Consider the following 11,848-nt stretch of genomic DNA (forward strand, 5'->3'; position numbering starts at 1 on the left):
TTAATGCAGTTGCATTCACAAGTAACAAATCCACTGTTTTACATGACAAGCGATGGTGACAGATTTGTGTTCCTAAATACTTCACTTCATTAAGTGAAGCTGTCTACCTCCTTAAGCATTAATTCACTGAATCCTGCCACTTGGAGAAACTGCCTGAAGCAGACATATATTCCTTATGATCCCACAAAACTTGCTTCTCTATAGTTCCTGAGTTGTTTTATTGTATGAGCTTTATGGCGGTAAAAGGTTGCAAACTGCCGTTTGTTACTTCTTGGCGGCAGTAATTTAGCATCTAATGAGCAAAACTCACAAGCCCCCCAGGCAGTGCAGAAGCACAGGAGTTAAGACTGCAGGCACAAATGAGAGGTATTTCATAAAGGAAGGAAATGTGGCTCAGACATGGAAATCAGGCTGAGAAAAGAGACTCCCATGTGTGCTTGGAAAGGAAATACAAGGAAGCAACTTTAAAGGCAGGCTATTGATGGATGTTGACGAGACTGAAGAGGGAAAGCTGATGTCTTAATAGTAGTAAGAATAAAGTAATAATCACAATATTGATGGTAGTCTCCATTCATCAAAGGTCCCATTCTGTATCCCATGCACTGTGCTCAGGGCTTCGCAAGATGATCTCATTTGATCATTATGACAATCTCATGAATTGTTCAAATAATCCAACTGCCCTGAACTTCAGTTTATTAATCTGCAAAATAAAAATTATAAAAATGACTAGCACCACAAAGCTAACTTCAAGTGTTAGAGACAGATTTTTTTAAACCCAGGTGCAACTGACTCATGAGAACAAATGTGCCAGGGGCTGGACTAGAAATAAAGTATCTGAGATTTTTCCTACTCGTGGCTACAAATAAGTGAACTGTGTGCCTCAGGATCAGAAAGGTAAAATAACTTTTTCTGAGTTTCATATTTATACATGATACGAGGAAGTCCGGCTAAGTAATTTCTCTCCCCCTCTCCAGAATTAACACTAATCATCCTCATTGCCTTCCTACCCAGAAATTGCTTGAATTGTGATATGTAACTAGCGAGAAAGAGTCAGTTTTAAGACACAGTCCATTCTTGGGGCACCTGGGTATCTCAGTCAGTTAAGCATCTGCCTGTAGCTCCGGTCATCATCCCAGGTTCCTGGAATTGACCCCTGTGTCCAGGCTCCCTGCTCAAGCAGGAAGTCTGCTTCTCCCTTCCCTTCTGGCCGCTTTGCACTCTCTCTTTCTCACTCTCTCAAATAAATAAAATCTTAAAAAAAAAAAAAGACACAGTCCATTTCAAGCCTAGAAAAGACAGTTTGTGCCACAATCATTCTGAGACTGAAAGATCCAGTAAACCTTCTTAAAGTGTTAGCTGCACAAATTATACATCCATCTTCTCCTCCCAGCTCTAGCCAATTGGTAACAGACATTTAAAAACAAGAACCAAATAAACATGAAATTGATTTCTGTGCTAACTCTGTTGCTGATAAAGCTGAAATGGAGAATGTTTTGTGACCACCATCCCCCCCATCTCCAATCTCGTACTTTTATTATTTTAACAGCATTACTGAGGTACAATTAATATAAACTATACATATTAAAGGTATAGAATTTGAAAAGGCTTGTCATACATACACACCCACGAAACCCTCAACACAATCAAAACAATGAGCATATCCAAAAACTTCCTAGTGCCGCCTTGTCATTCCTCCCTCCTGCGCCTTCTTTCCCATACACCACCCCAGGTAACCACTTACCTGCTTCCTATTACTACAGATTAGTTTACATTTTCTAGAATATCATCTAAATGGAATTATAAAGAATATACTCTTTTTGTTTAGGATCTTGCCCTTAGTATAATTATTTTGAGATTCATTCATGTTTTAGTGTATCCCATGCTGTACCCCATGCACTGTGCTCAGGGCTTTGCAAGATGATCTCATTTGATCATTATGACAATCTCATGAATTGTTCCCCTGGACTTCAGTTTATTAATCTGCAAAATAAAAATTATAAAGATGACTAGCATCACAAAGCTAACTTCAAGTGTTAGAGACAGATTTTTTTTAAACCCAGGTGCAACTGACTCACAAGTTTATTTTTATTGCTAAGTATTATAGTTTATTTTTATTGCTAAGTATTCCATTGTATGGCTATGACAAAGTTTGTTTATCCTCTTCATCTGCTGATGGATATTTAGATTGTTTCAGTTTGAGGCTATTACAAATAAAATTGCTTGTATACAGTCATTGTATGGTTAATGTTTTCATACCTAGGAATGGAATGGACCCTATGATAGGTATTTGTTTAATTTTTTTAAGGAACTGCCAAACTACTTTCCGAAGTTTGGGTGCATTGTTAACATCATTGCCTGAGACTTCCCATTCCCCCACATCCTCAGCAACACTTGGTATAGTCAATATATATTTTTAAGGTTTGTTTTTTTTTTTTGAGGGGGGATGGGGCAGGGGCAGAGGGAGAGAGAGAAGCTCAAACCAGCAAGGAGCCCAATGCAGGGCTCAATCTCACAACCCTGAGATCATGACCTGAGCCAAAATCAAGAGTCAGACATTTAACCAACTGAGCCACCCAGGGGCCCCTAGTCAATGTTTTTTTATTTTAGCAATTCTAATAGGTCTCTCATTGGGGTTTTAATTTACATTTCCCTAATGACAATGATGTTGAGTAAATTTTCATGTCCTTACTTTATATCAATATATCCTCTTCGGTGAAGTGTCTGTTCAAATCTTCTCCCCCCCCCACCTTTTTTTACCCAATTATATTGAGATATAATTGACATATGACATTGTGTAATTTTAAGGTACACAACATAATGATTTGATATATGTATACAGTGCAAAATGATAACCACAATAGGGTTAGTTAACACACTCATCACCTCACATAGTTACAGTTTTTTTCTGTATGGTGAGAATTTCACCTTCACCTTCACCAATTTCTCCCACCCCTGCCCCCACCCCTAGAAACCACCCACCTGTTCTGTTTCTATTAATTCAGTTTTTTTTAAGATTCTGCATCTCAAAAAAGTGAGATCATACAGTACTTGTCTTTCTCTGCCTGATTTACTTCACTTAGCATAATACACTTAAGGTGCATCCAGGCTGTCTTGAATGGCAGGATTTCCTTCTTTCTATGGCTGAATAATATTCCATTGTATGTATACATGTTTTCTTTAACCATTTCTCTGTCAATAGACACTTAAGTTACTTAATTCCTAAAAGTCTTTGAGAAACAAAAGAATGGAACGCAAATTTTATTCCCAGCCAAATTACCATTCTAGTAAAAAGTCAACAAAGAGGATGGAGGAAGATGGCGGAGGAGTAGGAGACCTGGATTTCGTCTGGTCTCAGGAATTCAGCTGAATAGGGATCAAACCATTCTGAACACCTACGAACTCAACAGGAGATCAAAGAAGAGAGTAGCAACAACTCTCTGAACAGAGAAGCGACCACTTACTGGAAGGTAGGCCATGCAGAGAAGTGAATCTGAGGCGATATTCGGGAGGATAGACGGCGGGGGAGGGGGCCTCCGTCGGCCACTTCTGGCAAGTGATAGAGCCGCGGAGCACAAAATCGGAACTTTTAGAAGCCGGCTCTGCTAAGGGACGTCGCTCCAGTGGCTAAGCGGGGGGTGGAACCCTCGCAGGACAGTGTGGTCTCAGGACCCTCGGGGTCACAGAAAGACCAGGGGTGCCTGAGTGCAGCAGACCTCCCAGGTATCGGAGCGGGGAAGCCAGCTGCAGAGACGGAGCCGAGACGCGGGCTCTCAGCTCGGGGTTGCCATAAACTGTGATCCGCGGCCCAGTTGGGCCACCGCTCCTCCAGCAGGGACCCAACAAGCGGCAGATCCGGGGAAACTCCCCTCCCTCCCCCGGGAGGAGCGGCGCGGGAGCGCACTGCAGGGATCTGCTGGGTTTGGAGACTCCACACAGGGTCGGGAGCCAGAGATAGAAACGCTAGGTCACAGGCTGAGTGAGCATGGATTGCGGCCGGAGACCGGGGAGACGGGAGTGACTGCTTTTCTCTGGGGGGCAATGAGGAGCGGGGCCCCGAGTTCTCAGCTCCTCCAAGTGGAGATTGGGAGGCCACCATTTTCACCCTGGTCCTCCAAAGCTCTACTGAGAGCTTGCAGGGAACAAAAGCTCCTGAGAGCAAACCCGAGCAGCTTGCTTAGCCCGGACCGACAAGGGCGGGGCAATTCCGCCTCCCGCAAAGACATTTGGGAACCACGGCAACAGGCCCCTCCCCCAGAAGATCAGCAGGAACAGCCAGAAAGTCAAAACCAAGTTTACCGATCAAGGAGAACGGGAGAACTCCAGCGCTAGGGGAATACTGCACATAGAATTCATGGCTTTTTTTTACCGTGATTCATTAGTTTTTCAAAGTTAATTTTTTAACTGTTTTGTTAATTTTTCTTTTTCCCTTTTTCAACCAACATCTTATCAATCCCTTTTTTTAAAAAAACATTTTTTTACTTTTCATTTTTAGAGTCATATTTTATCCCTTCAGAGTAGTTACCCTTATTTTTGGCATATATATATATAAGTTGTTCTCTCCTTAAAATTTTGAGATACAGTTTCTTCTAACAGATCAAAATATACCCTAAATCACTACTGTATGGCTTTGTTCTAGTCTCCTGCCTGATCACATTCTCTCCCTTTTTTTTCTTTTTTTTTAAAATCTTCTTTCCTTATTCAAACAACTCCTTATCTTATCAATTCCTTTTATAATCTTTTATAATTCTCATCTTTACACTTATCTTCCATCTCTTCATTGTATCAACCCTTATTTTGTACATATATAAGTCTTTCTTCCTTTAAAATTTTAGGAGGCACTTTTTTCTTTTTTTTTTAATTTTTTATTGTTATGTTAATCACCATATATTACATAATTTGTTTTGGTGTAGTGTTCCATGATTCATTGTTTGTTCATAACACCCAGTGCTCCATGCAGAATGTGCCCTCCTCAATACCCATCACCAGGCTAACCCATCCCTCCACCCTCCTCCCCTCCAGAAACCTCAGTTTGTTTTTCAGAGTCCATCAACTCTCCTGGTTCATCTCCCCTTCTGACTTACTCCCCTTCATTCTTCCTCTCCTGCTATCTTCTTCTTTTTCTTTTTTCTTAAAATATGTTGCGTTATTTGTTTCAGAAGTACAGATCTGTGATTCAACAGTCTTACACAATTCATAGCGCTTACCGTAGAACATATCTTCCCCAATGTCCATCACCCAGCCACCCCATCCCTCCCACCCCTGACCACTCCAGCTACCCTCAGTTTGTTCCTGAGATTAAGAATTCCTCATATCAGTGAGGTCATATGATACATGTCTTTCTCTGATTGACTTATTTCACTCAGCATAACACCCTCCAGTTCCATCCACGTCGTTGTAAATGGCAAGATCTCATTCCTTTTGATGGCTGCATAATATTCCATTGTGTATATATACCACTTCTTTATCCATTCATCTGTCGATGGACATCTTGGCTCTTTCCACAGTTTGGCTATTGTGGACATTGCTGATATAAACATTGGGGTGCACGTACCCCTTCGGGTCCCTACATTTGTATCTTTGGGGTAAATACCCAGTAGTGCAATTGCTGGATCGTAGGGTAGCTCTATTTTCAACTGTTTGAGGAACCTCCATACTGTTTCCCAGAGTGGTTGCACCAGCTTGCATTCCCACCAAAAGTGGAGGAGGGTTCCCCTTTCTCCACATCCCCGCCAACATCTGTGGTTCCCTGACTTGTTAATTTTAGCCATTCTGATGGGTGTGAGGTGGTATCTCATTGAGGTTTTGATTTGGATTTCCCTGATGCCGAGCGATGTAGAGCACTTTTTCATGTGCCTGTTGGCCATTTGGATGTCTTCTTTGGAAAAATGTCTGTTCATGTCTTCTGCCCATTTCTTGATTGGATTATTTGTTCTTTGGGTGTTGAGTTTGATAAGTTCTTTATAGATTTTGGATACTAGCCCTTTATCTGATATGTCATTTGCAAATATTTTCTCCCATTCTGTCGGTTGTCTTTTGGTTTTGTGGACTGTTTCTTTTCCTGTGCAAAAGCTTTTTATCTTGATGAAATCCCAATAGTTCATTTTTGCCCTGGCTTCCTGTGCCTTTGGTGATGTTTCTAGGAAGAAGTTGCTGCGGCTGAGGTCGACGAGGTTGCTACCTGTGTTCTCCTTTAGGATTTGGATGGACTCCTCTCTCACGTTTAGGTCTTTCAACCATTTGGAGTCTATTTTTGTGTGTGGTGTAAGGAAATGATCCAGTTTCATTCTTCTGCATGTGGCCGTCCAATTTTCCCAACACCATTTGTTGAAGAGACTGTCTTTTTTCCATTTGACATTCTTTCCTGCTTTGTCAAAGATAAGTTGACCATAGAGTTGAGGGTCCATTTCTGGGCTCTCGATTCTGTTCCATTGATCTATGTGTCTGTTTTTGTGCCAGTACCATACTGTCTTGATGATGACAGCTTTGTAATAGAGCTGGAAGTCCGGAATTGTGATGCCGCCAGCTTTGCTTTTCTTTTTCAATATTCCTCTGGCTATACGGGGTCTCTTCTGGTTCCATACAAATTTTAGGATTATTTGTTCCATTTCTTTGAAAAAAGTGGATGGTATTTTGATGGGGATTGCATTGAATGTGTAGATTGCTCTAGGTAGCATCGACATCTTCACAATGTTAGTTCTCCCAATCCATGAGCATGGAACATTTTTCCATTTCTTTGTGTCTTCTTCAATTGCTTTCCTGAGTATTTTATAGTTTTCTGAGGACAGATCCGTTGCCTCTTTGGTTAAATTTATTCCTAGGTATCTTATGGTTTTGGGTGCAATTGTGAATGGGATCGGCTCCTTGATTTGTCTCTCTTCTGTCTTGTTGTTGGTGTATAGGAATGCCACTGATTTCTGTGCATTGATTTTATAGCCTGCTACTTGACTGAATTCCTGTATGAGTTCTAGCAGTTTTGGGGTGGAGTCTTTTGGGTTTTCCACGTACAGTATCATATCATCTGCAAAGAGTGAGAGTTTGACTTCCTCTTTGCCGATTTGGATGCCTTTGATTTCTTTTTGTTGTCTGATTGCTGAGGCTAGGACTTCTACTACTATGTTGAATAGCAGTGGTGAGAGTGGACATCCCTGCCGCGTTCCTGACCTTAGGGGAAAAGCTCTCAGCTTTTCCCCATTGAGAATGATATTCGCTGTAGGTTTTTCGTAGATGGCTTTTATGATATTGAGGTAGGTACCCTCTATCCCTATACTCTGAAGAGTTTTGATCAAGAAAGGATGCTGTACTTTGTCAAATGCTTTTTCTGCATCTATTGAGAGGATCATATGATTCTTGTTCTTTCTTTTGTTAATGTATTGTATCACGTTGATTGATTTGCGGATGTTGAACCAGCCTTGCAGCCCAGGGATAAATCCGACTTGGTCGTGGTGAATAATCCTTTTAATGTACTGTTGGATCCTATTGGCTAGTATTTTGGTGAGAATTTTTGCATCCATGTTCATCAAGGATTTGGTCTGTAATTCTCCTTTTTGATGGGATCTTTGTCTGGTTTTGGGATCAAGGTAATGGTGGCCTCACAAAATGAATTTGGAAGTTTTCCTTCCATTTCTATTTTTTGGAACAGTTTCAGGACAATAGGTATTAATTCTTCTTTAAATGTCTGATAGAATTCCCCTGGGAAGCCGTCTGGCCCTGGGCTTTTGTTTGTTGGGAGATTTTGGATGACTGCTTCAATTTCCTTAGTGGTTATAGGTCTGTTCAGGTTTTCTATTTCTTCCTGGTTCAGTTTTGGTAGTTGATACATCTCTAGGAATGCACCCATTTCTTCCAGGAGGAGGCACTTTTTTCTAACAGACCAAAATACGCCCAAAATCTAGTGTGTGGCACTGATCTATGCGCTAGCCTGATCATATTTGATCATATTCCGTTTTTTTGTATTGTTCTGTTTTTGTTTTTATCTTTTTCTTTTTGTTTTTTTTTTCTTTCTTTTCTCTTTCTTTTTTCTTTCTTTCCCTTTCTTTTCCCCTGGTTTCAGGTCTTTTCTGATTTGTATAGAGTATATTTGCTGGGGACGTTGTTAACCTATTCGCATGTTGTTCTCTCATTCATCTATTCTCCTCTGGACAAAATGACAAGACGAAAAAAATCACCTCAGCAAAAAGAACAAGAGGTAGTACCGTAAGCCAGGGACCTACTCAATACGGACATTAGTACGATGTCGGACCTAGAGTTCAGAATCATGACTTTAAAGATACTAGCTGGGCTTGAAAAAAGCGTGGAAGTTATTAGAGAAACCCTTTCTGGAGAAATAAAAGAACTAAAATCTAACCAAGTCGAAATCAAAAAGGCTATTGATGAGGTGCAGTCAAAAATGGGGGCACTAACTGCAAGGATAAATAAGGCAGAAGAGAGAATCAGCGATATAGAAGACCAAATGATGGAAAATAAAGAGGCTGAGAAAAAGAGAGAGAAACAACTACAGGATCACGAGGGCAGAATTCGAGAGATAAGCAATATGATAAGATGAAACAACATTAATAATTGGGATCCCAGAAGAAGAAGAAAGAGAGAGAGGGGCAGAAGGTATACTGGAACAAATTATAGCAGAGAACTTCCCTAATGTGAGGAAGGAAATAGGCATCAAAATCGAGGAGGCACAGAGAACCCCTCTCAAATCAATAAAAATAGGTCAACACCCCGATATCTAATAGAAAAACTGACGAGTCTCACAGATAAAGAGAAAATCCTGACAGCAGCTCGGGAGAAGAGATATGTAACCTACAATGGTAGAAACATTAGATTGGCAACAGACCTATCCACACAGACCTGGCAGGCCAGAAAGGACTGGCATGATATCTTCAGAGCACTAAACGAGAAAAATATGCATCCAAGAATACTATATACAGCTAGGCTGTTACTGAAAATTGAAGGAGAGATAAGAAGCTTCCAGGACAAACAAAAACTAAAGGAATTTGCAAACATGAAACCAGCCCTCTAAGAAATATTGAAAGGGGTCCCCTAAGCAAAGAGAGAGCCTAAAAGCAGCATAGATCAGAAAGGAACACAGACAATATACAGTAACAGTCACCTTACAGGCAATACAATGGCACTAAATTCATACCTTTCAATAGTTACCCTGAATGTAAATGGGCTCAATACCCCAATCAAAAGACACAGGCTATCAGATTGGATTAAAAAACAAGACCCATCGATATGCTGTCTGCAAGAGACTCATTTTAGACCCAAAGACACCCCCAGATTGAAAGTGAGGGGGTGGAAAACAATTTACCATGCTAATGGACACCGAAAGAAAGCTGGGGTGGCAATCCTTATATCAGACAAACTAGATTTTAAAACAAAGACTGTAATAAGACATGAGGAAGGACACTATATCCTACTTAAAGGGTCTATCCAACAAGAAGATCTAACAATTGTAAATATCTATGCCCCGAACATGGGAGCAGCCAATTATATAAAGCAATTAATAACAAAAGCAAAGGAACACATTGACAACAATACAATAATAGTGGGGGACTTTAATACCCCCCTGACTGAAATGGACAGGTCATCTAAGCAAACGATCAACAAGGAAATAAAGACTTTAAATGACACACTGGACCAAATGGACTTCACAGACATATTCAGAACATTCCATCCCAAAGCAACGGAATACACATTCTTCTCTAGTGCCCATGGAACATTCTCCAGAATTGATCACATCCTAGGTCACAAATCAGGTCTCCATCAGTACCAAAAGATTGGGATCATTCCCTGCATGTTTTCAGACCACAATGCTTTAAAACTAGACTCAATTACAAGAGGAAAGTCGGAAAGAACTCAAATACATGAAGGCTAAAGAGCATCCTACTAAAGAATGAATGGGTCAACCAGGAAATTAAAGAATAACTTAAAAAATTCATGGAAACCAATGAAAATGAAAACACAACTGTTCAAACTCTTTGGGATACAGCAAAGGCAGTCCTGAGAGGAAAGTATACAGCAATACAAGCCTTTCTAAAGAAACAAGAAAGGTCTCAAATACACAACCTAACCCTACACCTAAAGGAGCTGGAGAAAGAACAGCAAATAAAGCCTCAACCCAGCAGGAGAAGAGAGATCATAAAGATCAGAGCAGAAATCAATGAACTAGAAACCAAAAGAGGGGTAGAACAGATCAACGAAACTAGGAGCTGGTTCTTTGAAAGAATTAACAAGATTGATAAACCCCTGGCCAGACTTATCAAAAAGAAAACAGAAATGACCCAAATCAACAAAATCATGAATGAAAGACGAGAGATCACAACCAACACCAAAGAAATACAAACAATTATAAGAACATATTATGAGCAACTCTATGCCAGCAAATTAGATAATCTGGAAGAAATGGGTGCATTCCTAGAGATGTATCCACTACCAAAATTGAACTAGGAAGAAATAGAAAACCTGAACAGACCTATAACCACTAAGGAAATTGAAGCAGTCATCCAAAATCTCCCAACAAACAAAAGCCCAGGGCCAGACGGCTTCCCAGGGGAATTCTATCAGACATTTCAAGAAGAATTAATACCTATTGTCCTGAAACTGTTCCAAAAAATAGAAATGGAAGGAAAACTTCCAAACTCATTTTATGAGGCCACCATTACCTTGATCCCAAAACCAGACAAAGACCCCATCAAAAAGGAGAGTTACAGACCAACATCCTTAATGAACACGGATGCAAAAATTCTCACCAAAATACTAGCCAATAGGATCCAACAGTACATTAAAAGGATGATTCACCACGACCAAGTGGGATTTATCTCTGGGTTGCAAGGCTGATTCAACATCCGCAAATCAATCAACGTGATACACTACATTAACAAAAGAAAGAACAAGAATCATACGATCCTCTCAAAAGATGCAGAAAAAGCATTTGACAAAGTACAGCATCCTTTCTTGATCAAAACTCTTCAGAGTATAGGGATAGAGGGTACCTACCTCAATATCATAAAAGCCATCTACGAAAAACCTACAGCGAATATCATTCTCAATGGGGAAAAGCTGAGAGCTTTTCCCCTAAGGTCAGGAACGCGGCAGGGATATCCACTATCACCACTGCTATTCAACATAGTATTAGAAGTCCTAGCCTCAGCAATCAGACAACAAAAAGAAATCAAAGGCATCCAAATCGGCAAAAAGGAAGTCAAACTCTCACTCTTTGCAGATGATATGATACTGTATGTGGAAAACCCAAAACACTCCACCCCAAAACTGCTAGAACTCATACAGGAATTCAGCAAAGTAGCAGGCTATAAATTCAATGCACAGAAATCAGTGGCATTCCTATACACCAACAACAAGACAGAAGAGAGACAAATCAAGGAGCCGATCCCATTCACAATTGCACCCAAAACCATAAGATACCTAGGAATAAATTTAACCAAAGAGGCAACGGATCTGTCCTCAGAAAACTATAAAATACTCAGGAAAGAAATTGAAGAAGACACAAAGAAATGGAAAAACGTTCCATGTTCATGGATTGGAAGAACAAACATTGTGAAGATGTCAATGCTACCTAGAGCAATCTACACATTCAATGCAATCCCCATCAAAATACCATCCACTTTTTTCAAAGAAATGGAACAAATAATCCTAAAATTTGTATGGAACCAGAAGAGACCCCGTATAGCCAGAGGAATATTGAAAAAGAAAAGCAAAGCTGGCGGCATCACAATTCCGGACTTCCAGCTCTATTACAAAGCTGTCATCATCAAGACAGTATGGTACTGGCACAAAAACAGACACATAGATCAATGGAACAGAATCGAGAGCCCAGAAATGGACCCTCAACTCT

Source organism: Zalophus californianus, chromosome 15, assembly GCF_009762305.2.
Source record: "Zalophus californianus isolate mZalCal1 chromosome 15, mZalCal1.pri.v2, whole genome shotgun sequence".
Lineage (NCBI taxonomy): Eukaryota > Metazoa > Chordata > Mammalia > Carnivora > Otariidae > Zalophus > Zalophus californianus.